Raw genomic sequence first — 19162 nt, 5'->3', positions numbered from 1 at the left:
GTGATGCCAAGGTTACATGCACATTGCATTTTGCAGATGATCATAAGTCCATATAATGTAGCTTCAGAATCATTATCAGCGACTCATGCAACGCCAATGAGAGAGATGGAAAACTATTCTGTCGCCAGCTTGCGGGGATGCACCTGTCTGTCCTTCCCCAACTTCCGCATCTCTGTCAGCCCCAACAGTCTCCAGGACGGCTTCCTCCCAGGGGGTGAGCTGGGCTATTGAGGCTGTCCCTCCTCCTGTCCTGGCTCGCTCTCTCCTGTTGTGAGCTCGCTTTTCCTGCAATGAGGGAGACAAGTGGAGGTTGAGTGAGAATGAAGGAGTGAGTGCAGAGATTGCATAGCATAGATACTTAGAAGGAGACAAAGATGGAGTGAGGTTGGAAGACCAAGGGTGTTAGGATAAAATTTGGTTTAAGGGATATAAAGGGGTCCTCTATATTCGACCACTTTAAAACTATCTGAAAGGTACCATTTAGTCTTGTTAACTGGAAAACAAATGCAAAGCACCATGGGATACTTGGCTATATTAACCCTTTTAGACTAACATAAATAGAAATTAGCTGACCAAAGGCATTCTAAAATGTTGCTTGTAATTACAACCTGGTAACTGTTTAGAAAGAGCCTGTTCTTGGAAGAGATAAGAGTACAAAGGCACGATTAAGAAGCAGCAGCAAATAAGGCCTTGAAGAAGTAGTCAGACAGCTGCATAATTCAATGTGGCTTTGTATCCAGCTAGCCATGTCTCTGCTGGAAAATACTTTCCCATACCGATAACAAGAGTAAGAGATAGCTCATGAATATGAAGCCTCCTACAGTCGACAAACTTTTTACTGACGTATTCAGGGGGTACTCAAGTTCGAAGGACAGGCTTGGTAGTTGATTGATTAACCATGTAAACCAACGAAGTATCAATATTCCCATGTATACACCCCATTAGTAATAAGTGGGTGTTGTCTAATAAACTGTATAAACTAAGCTGTATTGTCACTTTTCCTCTGAGAACGGTGCCTCCAGCTGGGGTTGGCTGAGGTGGTTCTCCCGTGTGCACTCGTAATAAACTATTGATCTGGGTAACACCTGAGTCTGTTAGTTCTGTTTTACCATCCAGATTTTCCTCGCTTACAAAGGGCCCTCCCTGTGTGTTGTCAGTTGTGTTCAAAGCATCAGAGTGAGAGGGAGTGCGAGGGCTGCATGGTTGAATAGTTAGGTGAATGTGAGCATAGAGAGAAAGGGAATGGCTAAGAGTGCATGGATGTGAGTGTCAAGTGGGATGTGGAGGAAGAGATTACTAAAGCTGAGTGCTGGTGAGGAAAGGCAATGGGGATCAGATTGAGGGTGATGGAAACTTCATACTTATTTTTCCAGTGCGATGAAGGTCATGGAATCTTTTCCTGCACTGCATCCAGGTGCGCCGTGTGAGCCCCAAGCAGTTGACTTCCCCAGCCACCTGTAGCCACACAGCCTTAGTCTGACTGGGAGGCCTCTGTAAGATTCGCAAAATTTCCACATTTCCCCAAGGTTATTATTAATAAAAGGGACTCTGCATGGACATTTTAATGAAAAGGGTACCCAAAGATTGCATCCGCACCTCGTGACCAAAAGCCTGCAAGATTTTAAAGCTTGGACTCTGTGGCACAAGCAGCTTTTGGGGAAAACGAAACCTAAGCTGCAGTTTCTGTGAAGAAGGACTTTTGTATTTTGAAAAGCAGGCAGCAGGACTCTGAATTATGCATTAAGCCAAATCGCAGACAGACTAAAACCAGTTAGGCCTATACTTGAGGCCATCAAGTTGCTTGCATAAATAATCGGAAACAGCTTAAGGAAGCCATCGAGGCTGGTCAGGCCGATTAAGATGTATTAATAACAATACAGCTCAGACATCAGGCCATTAGGTGTGAACAATGGCCATCTAAAAACAGTTAGTTTAGATTGCTACAATTATTTAAACTAGCCCGCCAAGATTGGAACAATGAACTAACCTGATTTGGCGCGCAGATAAGGGTTTTCGTGAGGAGTATAACTGAAGGCCCCGGGTAGCAATCGCTCTCTCTTGCTCTTGCCCTTGACTCTGCTCTCTGCTCTCGTGGCTCCGGCCTCTTGGGCTGCTGCTCGTACTTGTGCCCATGCCTTGTGGCGGGTTCTCTCCCTGGAGCAGATTTTCAGTAGCCAGTTACACCATACCAACTGCTAGGAAGGGGAACGAGACCCAAGTCCATAGCCATCCAGGATGCCCAGGCCGCAGAAAGGGGCGAGACGAAGTTGAGCAGGTAGCCCAGGACTCGTATAGTAGTCCGATGAGACGAGACGAGTGGAAACGAAGTAGACGATAATAACTCGATAAGGGCAGAGCAGGGCAGCGAAGAAAACGTATCGATAAGTAAACCAAGTGCCTAGTTATAAGCTGGCGCTTGGGAAGACAAGTATCTCATTGAGCACTGTGAAAACGCAGGTAGCCACACCACGATGAATAAACTGGCGTTCTTAAGCTTGGGTAGGAAAATCTAGGCAGTTAAAACTGCCAACTGCCCTGCAGGCACAAAGGTGCCGCCGACGACCGCCCGAGGGAGAAGAAGAGGAGAACCCATTGCGACGAGGCGATGACGGCAGCGGAGGGGAGAAGGTGTGTCACAGGGGAGAAGGTGTGTCACAGTAGCAGACCCAGCACCGCGCCCCTGAAGACCACGTGGCGACGGGCTACCTAGAAGGACCAGAAACCAGACTTCAAAACTCGCACTCGTTAACAGTTGGCTTTTATCTTTGGATTGGTGAGCATGAATTCTGGCCCCTCATAGCTTAATCTAGTTAGGTATAAGGGGTGGGATAAGGATAAGGGGATTGTTAAGATAGTTTGATTTCCCTCGATGTGCCGTGTGTTCCCCATTCCCTGCATAAGTATATAGTTATTTGTATTTGCCTGTAATTTTTATACTAGTAACTTCTCGTAGGATTGTGTTATTTTCTGTTCAATAAAATCTTGGTTTTCTCGCATCCAAACCACCTGTCTACTCGAGTCTTTTCTGTATCGCCGCCTGTACCTAAGTCCGGTGTCTAGAACCCTGGGGCGTGGGAGTGATTCGAACTGCTCACAAACAGTCAGGGGCATAACTGACTGTGCGTATGCGTCAACACCACACCACCCCCTACAGCCTCTTCCTCCCTGAAGAAAGGAACAGGACCTCCCTGTGGGCCCTAGCACCATCCAGCAATGCCTGGAGTGAAGCCTCATCAAATTTTGGGGCAGCTCTTGCCCTCCCGCTGGCCATTGCTCCTGCAGGCTCCTGTGTCATCTTAATGGTAAAGTTTGGAAGCCTGCAGAAGATGCAAAGCTTGCTGTGGACCTTAAAAGCAGCAGCAATGATGACGTCATATTCTGCGACTTTCTGACTGGAAATACTCAATTGCCAAGGGTTCCCACATGTTGGAAATCAATTGGCCAATTGAGTTAAAATTGCCTCAATCTCACAGAGCCATTTAGATTCGTGTGGGAAACACTAAATTCGGGGAACCCGACAATTCCCTGCACCTGAGTTAAAATTGACCCCATAGTATTTATAGCTTTGACAGCTCTTCCTGTCAATTTTATGAATGAAGCATTCCCTGCTGCCATTGGCTCTCCATGGCCCACGTGATCCCAGGGGACGCATCGAACTAACTGCAGCCCTGGGATACGCAAGCACTGCGCGCCGACAGTTGGAGCAGGCCCAGGATCAGAATCCCACGCGAGCCCACAGCACAACGGCTAGCGCACAAGGTAAGTGCAAGCCTCCAACCCGGATTTTTGGGCCATTGGCCTAGAAATTGGAGATCGCCAAAAAACCTGCCAGTGCCACCTTGGGCCGGAGTCTTCAGCTCGTAAAGCTGAATTCCTTTCCGCACCTAAAGAAATGGGAAAAGTGCTTCAGCACTAACACAAATGGCTCAGCAAGCCAGGGAAAGGGCACCCAGTGTCTCGCATGCAGCACTCCAGCTTTGTGCAGGGGTCAACACTGCAAGAGAGGTCCTCTACCCACAGGGGCCAGGAGGCACTCCTGAAAGAAGGATGTGGGACCAGGTCGCTGAGGCCATCACTGCCAACAGTGTCGCCCCTACCACCTTGCTCCAGTGCCCAAAGAAGCTTCATGACCTCAGGCCAGTGGTCAAGGTCAGTGAATGCGTCATCAAAAGCCACGTCCTACCAACTGCACCACTGACCTCGCACACTTCTCAATGACGCCCTCCCACCCGCCTCCAGTTACTCACCTACCAACCATCTGTACCAAACATGAGGCACACCTCCCATTCCTAGCTTTACCTCACCCCCTTGGAGGAGACGGTGTTGGCCATTCTTGGCAGGGCATGCTGAGCCTTTGGCCAGCTGTGGGGCTGAAAGGATACAAGATGCTGGTATCTTTTTCACAGAAATTCACAGAAACCCCACAGTGCAGATAGAGGCCATTTCGGCCCATCGAGCCTGCACCAACACATATCCCACCCTATCCCCGTAACCCCACGTATTTAATCCCCCTAGCACTAAGGGTCAATTTTATCATAGCCAATCAACCTAACCCGCACATCTTTGGACTGTGGGAGGAAACCGGAGCACCCGGAGGAAACCCACGCAAACACGGGGAGAATGTGCAAACTCCACACAGACAGTCACCCGAGGCCGGATTCGAACCCGGGTCCCTGGCGCTGTGAGGCAACAGTGCTAACCACTATGCCACCGTGTTGCCCTTCATACATTATCCTCCTTCTCGTATGCACCTCTTGCTTTCCCGCCCTCCCCTCACCACAACTCTACCCTTGTACCTTCCTCATTTCACACCCCCAAGAAATGCAGCCTGCCCAGCCAGTGGTTGACCAAGAAGAGGGAGAGGTGAGTGAAGAAACATCATCACTTGATTTGACACTCCCAGCCACCAGCTCCTCAAGGTCGACCAGCAAGGCCATTTGCAGTGTCCCCCCACTGAAAGTCATAAGCCTTCCACCAGCCATGCTGCAGTCACTGGGGTAACACTGTGTGACATCAGCTCTGATAGGCAAAGGCACACACAAGACAGTTACTAAGGGAATGCACAAGGGTGATGAGTTGATTTCTTGATGTCATTTTGGATGGACAGATGGCTAAAGTTGGATAGGAAAGTTTGCTTTGTGGTAGCTTTTATTTCAACATTATGGCCAAGAGGACGCAATGATGGTCAGTAACAGAGGGAAGGGAAGGTGTGGGACAAATGTTGAAAGGGGAATTGGGGTTGTGATCACTGGTACCGCAGGTGGATGATTCCATCCCGGCCAGAAAGAGGCTATCTGGGTTGCATCCTTCCTTCTGCTTCCTCTGAAAGATGTGTGTGTCCCTTTAAGAAGTGCTGACAGCATGCGTCAGTCTGCTGCACGCTCGCTTTTCAGAGCGAGCTTAGGACTCAGTGCTAAACTCAGCACTAAGGTCCACGTTCACAGAGCGTGACGTCAAGTCGGCGTGCAATGTCACGTTCTCCATATTTGCATCTCCAGGGCCAGCGCTGCTATCGGCAGCGCTAAGGACCTCACCAAAATGGCGGCCACCAAGTCCCACACCAGAGAAGGGCATTAGAGTGGCAGCTGCCATCTTTTGCCAGGATTGCGACAGTAACTTGTGGGGGTAAGGTAGGGAACTTCTGGGCCATTGTTTCTTCTTCAATGTCTGTGGACTCTGTATGAGTGCCAAAATGTGCATAATATACAAATTAAAGGGATGGAATTGGCTGGCTAAACTGTCTTAACAGACAGGCACTCCTATGTGGTCAATTTGGAGGTAATTATGTGGGCCATTTGCATGTAGTTGTTTGTCATTATATCAAGGTGCACATTGAAGTAATAACTAAATACATGGTAGAAACAACAAAAGATATTCATTTAAAATGACTTTGGAAACTCGCCATTATACCAACATCCTTATACTTCAATATACTCTATTAATACTGCATCAGAAGGGGCATGTTGGCCTAAGATCAACATATAGTTCAATAAAAAGTGAAACACATGAGAAAAAGGTAAATAATCCAAAATCAAATTTTTGAATGTTTTATATCAATGTCTTGTAAAGGGTCTGAGATCTTTACTTTTGTTAAAACTGCACATTTCGTTGTAGGGCTGTCCACTAAATTTAAGTAATTTAATAGCTCCTTTACCACCAGCTTTGGAAAATAAGAGCAGCTGATTCTGTAACTATTTGCTGCTGTGTCCTATCACATATCCACCAAACAGTTTTCCCCAATGTTTTCAAAGCTTAGCAAAGATTCTTATTATAGATGACCCTACAAACAGATATATTTATATTAGAAACGCTTGAATCAACCCTGTGGAATTTTGACTCCATAAATGCTTTTACAGGATACCTTACTTGTGATTTTGAAAATGAAGTACATTTAAAAACATAAACTAAAATCATCCATGACATCAGGAATAATATTTGGTTGCTACTCTCAGTTTGTACCATAACCTATGGAGTAATAATGTCTTAGAAGATTCATGTGCCACATATGCCCTCTTCTGTCAGGATGTTTTATATATTTATATATATAAATAAAAGCTAACCATCACTTCTGTAAGTGCAGGGTTCTCAAAATTCCCGCTTTCCCCAAAATTATGGATCAAAGGACCCCGTTTGGACAAGTTATTAAAAACAGGGTACCCAAAATGGCTTCTGTAACCTCGTGACCAAAACCGACAGGATTTTTAAAGCAAGGCCCTGCAGACAGGCAGGCCCGGAGACAAAACTTAAAATGCAGAAATCTGTGAAAAGACTCTGGAGCCAGACAGCCAAAGTAAACACAGAATATGCATTCATTCGACTTGAAACAGATCAAGCTAGAATGGGCCTAAAATCGAGGCCATTAGGTTTCTGCATATTTAATTGGTAACAGCTCACAGTAGCCATCAAGTCAGGATGGGGACAATTAAGTTTCATCCATGACAAACAACCAGGACATCGGGGCCATTAGACCCGGAGACAACCACTCCAGAAATCGTTAAAGTAAATGGCTGTAATCATTTTAAATGAGCCCGCCAAAAGTTAGACAAAGGACTGACCTGATTTGGCACGCAGATAAGGGGTGAAGAACGGGTATCATTGTAGGCCCATCAGTGGCAATCGCTCTCTTATCTCTTGGCTCTTGACTCTTATCTCTTGCTTGTGGCCTTGGCCTGCTGCCTCTCGTTCTCGTGCCCTGGCCTCGTAGCGGTTTCTCTTCTCGCTCCCCACGCCGCTCAACAACCAAGGACGCCCATTACACCGGGGCCAAACGCGGGAGGAGAACGAGACCCGAGTTCAAAACCACGCAGGACACACAGGCCACAAACGGGCAGACAAGACGAGACGAGACGAAGAAGAAGGTAAACCAGTAAAGGCAGAGAAGGGCAGCGGAAAGACGCATTGGAGGACAAACGCCCAGTTATAAGCTGGTGTTTGGTGATTAAGTTGGCATTTACATGCATGGACAATAAAACCCCAGAGACATAGCCCAGGTGAAGAATAAGCTGGCGTTCAAAGAATGGGTAGCAACGTCCGTGACGAATAAATTGGCGTTCGAAGCATGGGTAGTAAAATCATTTAGACGGTAAAGGCCGCCAACCGACCCCCAACCGCAACAGTACCGCCGACGACCGCCCGAGGAAGAAGAAGAAGAAGACCCATTGCGAGTCGACGACGGCGGCAGCTGAGGAAAAGGAGGGTGCTTCGCATAAACAACTTCAGCGCAGCGCCCTGAGACCACATGGGGACGCGATACCCCAAAGGACAGCAAGAGCGGACCTCAAAACCAACCCAGTTAAAGCAACAGGTTTCGGATTGGTGAGCATGAATTCCTGGCCCCTCATAGCTTAATCCAGTTAGGTATAGGGGGTGGGATAAGGATAAGGGGATTGTTAATGTAGTTGTTTTCCCTCGATGTGCCGTGTGTTCGCCATTCCCATATAAGTGTAATTGTTGATGCCTGTATTCATACCAGTAAGTCTCATAAGATTGTGTTTTATTCTGCTTTTAATAAATTCTGGTTTTCTTGCGCCAAACCACTTGTCTACTCGATTTTCTATATCGCCGCCTGTACCTAAGTCCTGTGTCTAGAACCCAAGGGGTGTGGGAGCGATTCGAACCGCTCAAAGGCAGTCAGAGGCGAAGCTGACTGGGTGCACGCCACCCCCTACAGAAATGGCGACCGCGGCAGGACTCAGGCAACAGGGGTGCGATACAGTAGACAATAGTTCGGATGAGCAAACCATGATGGAGGAAAGGATTTCTGATTATGTATTTAGCAAGGTGAATATCACGAAGAAGTGGATCCCCACTCTGTTAAGGGCTGGGCATCCGGTTGATGCAGCAGCCAAGTGAACAGAGGGGAGGGAGCACAAGCAATCCTTAGAGAAGGCAGTCTGGCTGATGTGCTTCAAGAAGCAGGTCCAGCTTTTGGGCAGGCTCGTTTCAGCACAGGCAGCCAAGTTAAAGGAGTCAGCCCTGGAGATCCAGGACAAGGCTCTAGCAGGAGAAAAGTTACTGGTAGCATTGCAGGCCCTGAATCAGGAAAGGGTGCATTTAATGGGGGAACATAAGGCCAAGCTGGAATACCTACAGTGCCAAGTCACCGAAGCCAAGGGTAATGAGTTGAGGTTGCGGAAAAAGAACGCCCGCCTAGCAAGGCAAGTGAGAGAACAGGAGGAGAAGGTAAAAGAGGTAAAGGCAGCTTACAAGTTAGCGAGCGAACAGGGGTTTGAGGATGCAGATCATGGCCCCTTCAAGGAGCAGATAGAAAATCTGAGCCTGGCCCTGAGGAAGGCAAAAGGCATGGCGTGCCTCATAAGCGTGAAGGCAGGTCAGGTGGATTTTATGGGGAACAAGGGGAGGACGGTTCAAACATCACTGGTAGTGCCCAGGGACAACCCGGTTGAGGAACAGGAGGTCTCACGACCACCACCCGTAGCGCCAGGTTTCAGCGAGGTCTGGCAGCAAGGGGGGGAGTAGTCAGAGGTGGGAGCGGAGGTGGAGCAACCCCCGCCAGAGAGGCCAGAGCCGGGACCAATGTGCCCAGCCCGGCATCGGAGGTTCAGCCCACCCGTTAATGGTGACGATGAGGGACCCCTCCAAAACCAGTTCGTATTACCCTATAGCACCCAACAGCTTAGGGCTATGGTGAGCCATATCCCAAAGCTCTCCGAAAAAGGGGACCCCTCGATCCACTTCAGGGAGGTAGAGCAGGCAGCCAGTGTCAACGACTGCGATGGCGCTGAGCAGGCCAAAATGCTACTATTCTCCCTGGAGAGTAGGCTCCTCCAATCCCTCTCTGACAAGTGTAAGAAGGGGCAGTGCAGGTATGAGGAGCTCAGGAATGAAGTTCTGGAGGCCATGGGGATGAATGAGGAAAGTCCTTTCTCCCATGTGGAGAAGACGGTGCAGCTCGCAGGGGAAACCCTGCAAGCTTTTGCGGACAGGTTATGGCCGGTGTACCGGAGTGCCTGTCTGGGGGCACCTAACCAGGCGTTCCTGACTGGGGACCCACTGGCTCCGTTGCCTGGTGGCAAACAGCTTGCCACAGGTCCGGGCCAAGGCGGAAGTCTGGTTCGACCCCAAGAATCCCCAGACCACCGAACTTACGGTGATCAGACAGTTGACCCTAGCCTATAAGAACGGTAAGGGAACCGATGCACACCCACCTAAGGGGAAGGTGCATGAGGTAAAACCCGGACAGGGTAGGAAAGAGTGGCATCTGGAAGGGAATAACCCCCCCCAACACAAAGATGAATTGTTACAGGTGTGGGAAGGATGGTCACTGGAGGAAGGAGTGCAAAAACCCTTGGAAAGACAACAAGGGAAAGAATTCCACAGCCTCAGCCCAAAAGGCAAAGGCAGGAATCCCTCCCGCCGCAGTCGAGTCATTTTTGGACACCATGAGGTCCTTATTAACTGGCCACGGGAGAGTAGCAGCCGCTTCCGGTGCTCTGACCCCATCAGCCCCATCCAACCCACAGCCCTGACTAGAGCCAGCGCAGCCTGTTTACCTGTGTTCCCTTCGGTACGATGAATGGAAAAGACCCCTCGTGGAGATGGAGGTAGAAAAGGTGAAGGGGACCTATCTGTTGGACACGGGGGCATCATGCATCGTGGTCCATTTAGCTAAACCCACCACCTCGCCTCTATCTAACAGGGTCCCATACAGTCTGTCGGGATTCACAGGCAAAGAACAGGCCGGCTCGTTTTCCATCCCGCTCGCCATTCGTTTAGGACCGCTCTGCTCTAAGTGGACCTGTGTCCTGATGAAATGGGAAGTGGAGGGTGGAAGAGGGGTCCTGGGAGCCGACTTTATTGTAGGCCACGGGATCCTGGTCGATTTAAGAAATCATTGCCTATGGGGGGCTAGTACAGGAAAGGACGGCGAGGTAGTAGTAATCCCAGGGAAAGAAGGGAAGGGGACCCTGTGCACCATGAAGCCCAAGGAGGGTTATAACCTCGAGCTCATGGTCAGTAACACCCCAAAAGAGTTCCAGGCATTTGTGCAAGCCCACCTAGCCACATTTGCCACACACAAACACGACTGCGGGAGGGTCAACGGGTTTGAGGTCAGCGTAGATGGGGACCCCATGGCCCGACCACAGAAACAGTATAACTTCCCCAGGGAAGCGGAGCCAGACATGGAAGCAGCCATGTCCTCTTTAGTACAGCAGGGAGTTCTGAGACCGATAGCCACCCACGTAAACTCTCCATTGTGGCCGGTTAGAAAGCCGGACAATTCCTGGAGGTCCACGGTGGACTATCGAGTGCTCAACAGTAACATCCCAGCCTGTGCACCCACGGTAGCAGCAGTTGCCGACCTGATAGGAAGTATCCCAGCATCTGCGACCACTTTCACAGTGCTGGCTATTTCCAACGGGTTTGGTTCATCCCTTTAAGGAGGGAGGATCAGTACAAGTTTGCCTTTACGTTTAAAGGGCAACAGTACACGTGGAACTGCTTGCCTCAGGGCTTCCACAACAGCCCCAGCATTTTCCATCAGTGCATGGCAAACAGTCTAAAGGATTTCAGTCAGCCCAGGCAGTTGGTCCAATATGTGGATGACCTGCTTCTCTTCACTGATTCGAGAGAGGAGCATGGTCCACTGCTGGCCGAACTGCTGGAGCTGCTCGGGCAAAGGGGTTTTAAAGTAAACCCCAAGAAAGCGCAGATCGGCCAGCAGGAGGTGAAATTCCTAGGCCTGACCGTACGCACTGGAGAAAGGGCCATAAATAAAGCTAGGAGAGAAGCGGTAGAAGAGTTACCAGTCCCCAACACAGTCATGGGTGTGAAGTCGTTTCTAGGGCTAACCGGGTACTGCAGAGACTTCATTGAAGACTATGCAGCCACAGCAGCCCCTCTGCTCCGACTCCTACACAAGGGAGTGGTGTGGGTTTGGGATGAGGGTTGTCAGGCAGCATTTGTCAGGCTCAAGAAGGACTTGCAGACCGCACCAGCTCTAGGGGCCATAGATGGGGGGAAAGAGTTTTTCCTGGAAGTAGCAGCCAGCGGGGACAACCAAGAGCGGCATGGCAGGCTGAGGCCGGTGGTCTACTCCTCCAGGATACTCACGGATGTGGAGAGGAGCTACTCCAACTGTGAGCAGCACCTCTTGGCCACACATTGGGCTGTGAAAAGATCGCTGATCTTCACAGGCACCTCTCCCATCACCCTCCTCACCCATCACACACCCACCCAGATGCTCCTGGATGGGAGGATCAAGGATGGAACTGTGAGCAGTGCCCGCATTGCTCGCTGGACCCTGCTCCTCTCACAGATGGACCTAAAGGTGAAGGGTCTCTGCGAGCCAAAGCTTGCAGCCAACCTGGTATATCCTGGAACAGCCCACTGGTGTTCCATAGAAGGGGTTTGGGAAGTGAACATAGGTTTACGGGCCGGGATACATCCCACAGGCCGTGAGATCTATGTGGACGACTCCAGCACGGTATTTGCTGTCGAGCGACTCACGGGGTGTGGAGTTTATGACCCAGCGGCAAACATTGCCCTGGCGATTAAGCTCCCCAGCACCATGAGCGCCCAGCAAGCTGAACTGTCCGCGGTAGTGTACGTCGTTACACACCCCGAAATCTTCCCCACCCCATACACGATTTGCTCGGACAGCATGTTCACATGCAATTCGTGTACGGAGTACCGGGCCATCTGGTCCTGCCGCAGATACACCTCCGCCGACGGGAGACCCCTCACAGTGAAACCCCTGCTGGAAAAGATCTTAGCAGCAGTGGGGGAGGAAGGGGAGGTTTTCATTCACAAGGTGAAAGCCCATTCCCCCACAGAACCCCTCAGTCAAGGCAACCAGCAGGCTGACATGCTCGCCAAGGAGGGTGCCCGCACAGGCACTTTCTGGGACCCATATGGGTCCAGACCCATGGCAGCAGTCAGGGGTAGGGACGGGACCCAAGGGAGTGTAGGGGTAGTGTTAGCCCCGGACCTTAAGATGGTCCAAGCCCAAGACCCCGTCCTCAAGGCAGTCCTCAGTGCAGTGACTGAGGGAAAAGGGATAGAGGGTCCTTACGGCACAGCAACCCTCACCGTGAAAGAGGGCATGCTGTTCCGGGGGGAACAGTGGGTTGTGCCGCAGCAACACCGGAGGGAATTCCTTCAACTGGCCCACGAGGGTCCAGGAGCGGAGCATCCCGGGCCTGAGACCACCTGGCAACAGGTGGAACAGGCGGGATGGTGGCCGGGACTCAGGGAAGGTGTCTGCGAATTCTGTGCCAGCTGTCTGGTGTGCACTGCTAATAACCCTGACCCCCACAAAAGGAAGGTACCTATGGGACACATCAGGAGGGTAGAGGGACCATGGCAGTCGATACAGGTCGACTACATCGGGCCCCTGCCCACCGCCCAGGGAGGCTATAAGTACTGCCTAGTCCTGGTAGATGTGTTCACAAAATGGATAGAGGCCTTCCCCTGCAAAACTGCCACAGCTCTGGGTACTGCCAGGATCCTGGTCTGGGAGGTGTTCTCGCGGTGGGGCTACCACAGTATGTGGAGTCCGACCAAGGGAGTCACCTCACCGGGCAGGTGATGCAGAATACCCTTATGCTGCTAGGCATCGAGGGGAAGTGGCACGTGGCCCACAACCCACAGTCATCAGGGATTGTGGAGAGAATGAATAGGACCCTAAAAGAAAGGTTGAGGAAGGAGACGGTGGACTCGCCCCGAAAATGGGTCGAGGTCCTACCGTTGGTCCTGATGGGGATCTGGGCCAGCCAGTCAAAAAGCACGGGGTACTCCCTGTACGAGCTGATGACTGGCAGGGTTATGCGGACCCCCACCCATGTACTAGCCCCGGTGCTCACGGAGGGTCAGCTCAGAGAGGTAAACCGGGACAGGTTTGCCTGAAACCTCTTCGAGCACCTTAAGCAGGTCCACGAGCAGATGGCTGGGAACATGGGAAAGCAGCATCGGAGTAACCGATTGCTGTTAGAACCCCGGAGGCACCACGAGTGGGAGGTAGGAGATCAGGTCATGGTGAGGAACTATGCCCGAGTAGGGAGTCTGGAGCCATTATACATGGGGTCATACAGCATTGTAGACAAGGCCAGCCCAATGGTATATGCCATTAAGATGCCTCGGCGCACCAAATGGTTCTATATTAATCAGTGTAAACTGTTTAAACCCGAAAAGAGAAAACAGCCAGTTGGGGTAGGGACTGAGGATAGAAATCCTCAGCCTGCAGCGGGAGCGAGTTCACAGACTGCACAGACAGGCGCTGTGGCTTGCTTAAGGGGAGGGGCCAACCCGCCCACCGACTGGGACACTCCCCCACTCTTCTGGGCTCCAGGTGCGGAGGGACCCGAGGGCGAAGACCCCGCCCCTAACCCAGGTTTAGAGGAGGAGGGACCCGAGGGCGAAGACCCCGCCCCTAACCCAGGTTTAGAGGAGGAGGGACCTGGGGGCGGAGACTCTCAGCCTGCAGCAACAGGCTGCGAAGAGTTACCTGCCCCTAGCCCAGGTTCGGGAGAGCTAAAGCCTGAGGAGGAAGACCCCCAGTCAGCGGCAGTGGTAAGCCCACAGACCACACGGAAGGGGGCAGCGGTTCGGGTTAAAGGCCCACCAGCCAAGAAAACCCCACCCGCCAAAGTCCTCAGAAGGTCCCCACGGATGCCCCAGCCAAGGAAACCATGGTCACCAGCTCCCCATTTTAAAGGGACAGCCTCCTGAGTTAGGGGGAAGTCCAAGGACAGAGGTCCCCAGCCAGCAGCCGCAGGCTGCGAGGGACTGAAAGTACAGGACAGTGCGGCCACGCCGAAGGGAGCGGTGTGCTGCAGCCCAAACAGAGATTAGCCTGGCCGCCCGGAGATGGGCGGCGGATGTACATAGTTTAGGTAACGTAAGTTTATATTGCTAAGTTTGGGTGTTTTAGTTTAAGTTTAAACACGGTGATGGGTAGTTTTAATACAGTAGTAGTTTTAAGAATGTTTGTATTTGAGTCGAGGTCGCGAGACTCGACTATGCTTCACCCAAGCCAGAGAATCTCCTCAGGACCTGGCTATATGCTCTTGTGTCTCTTTGCAGGAGAAGGATTTTAGGCTGAAGGGGGGCGTACTCCTACTCGCCCTGCTAGGGATGAGCGTTGGAAAGCGAGGTGACGTGGAGGACTCTCACATCTACGGGTGCTCGGGAGAAAAGGTTCCAGTTGTGACTGCTGGGAGCAGCGAACAAGGCACGGAGGAGCCTGCCATCTACGCCCATGAGGGAAGATGGCCCGGGTGGTTGGGATCCGACTCCACCAGCCAGACCTGGTTCACCTACGGGGAGGCCTCCCTCCCCTGCCCCAGCGTACAGGTTGTGGCCTCACAGGTTGGGGTCACTGAGGGGAAACGCGTGTGCCTGACTTGCAAAGGACAGATTCCCCTGGGCAGGTGGTGGTGGCTCAGGAAGCTGAGCACAGAGATGGGGGACCGTATAGCTGACTGGGAATGAATGGGGAACGACACCCACCGGACGGTCACCGGGATCCAAGAAGGGACTAGCGTATGTTGGGATAAGTGGTAGGAGTCGGAACAGGGAACCTATGTCTGTATGTGGGGGTCGAAAAGGGCCTGCCCCACAGTCATATCTATCATCTTCTCTGCATCATGGCAGGATAAGGGGAAGGGGGTGGAATGGGATTCCCACCTACACACCTGCATAGTCCCACGTTACCCAGCCCCAGTTAAAGCCACTGAGCTGGTAACGCGTGCCCAGAAGCCCTTGCCCACGACTCAGGCAGCAAGGACACACAGGGAGGGGTGCCCCACCACCACCAAGGGACCAGGGAATGGGCTGGTACTAGTGCCTACGGATCAGGTACTATACCAGGGGTACACTACGCGGCAGCCTACGTGATTTTAAATCTCACCGAGGTACACTTACCGGAGTGGTGTCCCAAAGAGACAGAGCAGCTATACCAGGCCCTGTTAAAGGACATGTTTAGAAAGTTTTACGAGTTCGGTTTCGCTAATGTAGACAAAACCGAACTGTACACCACACACCGCGAGTACTTTGGTAATACAGGAAGACAAAGAAGGGGAGTATGGAATGATGTTTTTACTGCGTTTAACACAGGGTCCTCTGTCATCAACAGTCTGGATGACATAGAGTTGCAGACCCAGATAAACGGTTTAAAAACACAGTTAAGGAAGATATTAATGGATGAGAACAAGGTAGTAGGCTCGGAGTTACATGAGGACCAGGCCATGACGGTCCATTTAAAAGAAATTATAGGGGAGCTGGAGAAGCACGCAAAGACTGTAAATGCCCTCATAAGAGAGGACAGAAATGCTTCTGACCAGGCTGCACAGAACAAGGTGTGCGTGCTGTACGGGGCATGGTTGCTGGGCGAGGGCCGCAGTAATCTGGAGGATTTAAAACAGGGTTTAGTACCCCCCTGGATCAGCAACAAACACCTTGCAGCCCTCCATCCGTTTGTGAATGCATTAAGCCCGTGTCAACTCCGGCTAGCTTCAGAGGCCTACCCAGTCCCAGTGGATTGCGGGCGGTCTAACCACACCATCATGGGAATCATAGTGAGAATGCCGGTCATGGGCAGGACAGCCCGACCCGCACCGGTATACAGGGTAGAGAACATTGGAGTCATTCAAGGAGGTGCACACATTCGTTACACAGCGGTCCCATCTTACATCATAAAGTGGGAGCACGCTATGACAGGTACTGGCCTCTTGGGGTGCCGGAGCCGGGGAGCACACATAATCCTGTGTCCCCAGCACTTGAACGCCTATTCAAAACCACAGTGCGGGTTCAGAGCTGCTGGCGCGAAACCTATAAATTGTACCATGGAGGCAATGGCACAAGGCCATGTTCCCTCACAGGTAGCATATATAGGAGGTGGGACATATTGTGTCACCACAGGTGTGCCCCACTACCAGCATGGACAGCATAGCTGGTGTCCGGTAAGTGACAGCAGTTTCTGCTTTAAACCCGAGGCAGAAGTTCAAGTGGCCCAGGAATGAATTGTCCCCATTCCTGAACCCGCCACTGTTCACCTCACTGTGAAGGAGAATTTTACCAACCTGCAAAAGTACGTAGCGCATTTCGGCTACAAAATCCCCCCTCTCCCAGAACATCTTACCAAAATACTCAAAGCCGTAATAGTCTCGCAGAAACATTTCTACACATTAGAGCAGAAGACAGTAGAGATAGGGGCTAAGATATTGGACATTGTGATCCCACCCTGGTGGGACATTTTCAATATTTTGGAGGTCCCTTTGTGGATTAGGCTGGCTTCCCACATCCTCGTGGTTTGCCAGCTGGGGATAGTGTTGTACCGAGTCTGCACTCAGTGCAAGGAAAAGGATCAAATACTAGAATTCCGAAACCAGAGGACCTGGAAGGAACATTATGTTAAGGTGGAGGGAGATACACCTGTTTGAATTTTTTTGTATTTCTGATTAAAGATTGTTGTTTTTGTGTTTTGTTGTTTTTAATAAAGATTTTCGACGTGTTGTTTTAATAAAGATGTATGTGTACCAAGTGGTGCAGGGGTGTTGGACCCCCTCCATGCTTGGATGTGTGTAAATGACTGTAATTATTCTATGTATGCTTATGTACACTACATTCTTACAGAATGGGAAAAGCGTGTGTCGTGGGTATCTTTAGATAGGTAATTACAGGGGAAGGTTGACTATGGAGGGTCGGAAATTTTGCTCACTGCATCAGGATGATACTTAAAGTGAGTTTAGCATCAACAGGGGGGAGTGTAAGTGCAGGGTTCTCAAAATTCCCGCATTCCCCAAAATTATGGATCAAGGGACCCCGTTTGGACAAGTTATTAAAAACAGGGTACCCAAAATGGCTTCTGTAACCTCGTGACCAAAACCGACAGGATTTTTAAAGCAAGCCCCTGCAGACAGGCAGGCCCAGAGATGAAACTTAAAATGCAGGAATCTGTGAAAAGACTCTGGAGCCAGACAGCCAAAGTAAACACAGAATATGCATTCATTCGACTTGAAACAGATCAAGCTAGAATGGGCCTACAATCGAGGCCATTAGGTTTCTGTATATTTAATCGGTAACAGCTCACAGTAGCCATCAAGTCAGGATGGGGACAATTAAGTTTCATCCATGACAAACAACCAGGACATCGGGGCCATTAGACCCGGAGACAACCACTCCAGAAATCGTTAAAGTAAATGGCTGTAATCATTTTAAACGAGCCCGCCAAAAGTTAGACAAAGGACTGACCTGATTTGGCGCGCAGATAAGGATTGAAGAACGGGTATAATTGTAGGCCCATCAGTGGCAATCGCTCTCTTATCTCTTGCTTGTGGCCTTGGCCTGCTGCCTCTCATTCTCATGCCCTGGCCTCGTGCTGGGTTCTCTTCTCGCTCCCCGCGCCGCTCAACAACCAAGGACGCCCATTACACCGGGTCCAAACGCGGGTGGAGAACGAGACCCGAGTTCAAAACCACGCAGGACACACAGGCCACAAATGGGCAGACAAGACGAGACGAGACGAAGAAGAAGGTAAACCAGTAAAGGCAGAGAAGGGCAGCGGAAAGACGCATTGGGGGACAAACGCCCAGTTATAAGCTGGTGTTTGGTGAATAAGTTGGCATTTACATGCATGGACAATAAAACCCCAGAGACATAGCCCAGGTGAAGAATAAGCTGGCGTTCAAAGAATGGGTAGCAGCGTCCGTGACGAATAAATTGGCGTTCGAAGCATGGGTAGTCAAATCATTTAGACGGTAAAGGCCGCCAACCGACCCCCAACCACAACAGTACCGCCAACGACCACCCGAGGAAGAAGAAGAAGACCCATCGCGAGTCGATGACGACGGTAGCTGAGGAAAAGGAGGGTGCTTTGCATAAACAACTTCAGCGCCACGCCCTGAGACCATGTGGCGACGGGATGCCCCAAAGGACAGCAAGAGCAGACCTCAAATCCAACCCAGTTAAAGCAACAGGTTTCGGATTGGTGAGCATGAATTCCTGGCCCCTCATAGCTTAATCTAGTTAGGTATAGGGGGTGGGATAAGGATAAGGGGATTGTTAATGTAGTTGTTTTCCCTCGATGTGCCATGTGTTCCCCATTCCCATATATCTTCTATGTTTCTATGCATTTAAAGGATTTTTGCAAAGCATCACTGGCAGTTACTCCCTGCAATATAATTTTAAAAGTTGCTACTATAGTTTTAAAATACCCAGTTAGTTTTATTTCTGATTAAACTTAAATTGGAATTAATTTTAATTGTCCATTTCTTAACTAACAGCTAAGCTCCTGATGCCAACCCGCTGAATTTTTGTTTTTCCTGGTGGTAGACAAGGGAGTTACTGTTGAAGTAAACTTGGTGTGTTGCATACTGCAGCCAGAGTGCTCTGATGGTGGTGGAGTTAGATATTGAGACCAATGGCAGGGATGACAATCAAGCAGACTGCTCCAGAATAACTAACTAATATTGCATTCTGCATCCTAAAGCTGTTGTCTGCCTTGAAAGTAACAGCTCGACCATCCCACATTTTCCATTTAGTGTTTAAAGGGATCAAGGGATATGGGGAGAAGGCAGGGACAGGGTACTGAGTTTGGATGGTCAGCCATGATCTCATTGAATGGCGGAGCAGGCTCAAGGGGCCGAATGGCCTACTCCTGCTCCTATCTTCTATGTTTCTATGTGTTAAATCATCTATCTAT

Source organism: Somniosus microcephalus, chromosome 5, assembly GCF_052327205.1.
Source record: "Somniosus microcephalus isolate GS21.2 chromosome 5, FLI_Smic_1.0, whole genome shotgun sequence".
In the NCBI taxonomy this organism is placed as follows: domain Eukaryota; kingdom Metazoa; phylum Chordata; class Chondrichthyes; order Squaliformes; family Somniosidae; genus Somniosus; species Somniosus microcephalus.
Note: the sequence above shows the minus strand (reverse complement) of the source record.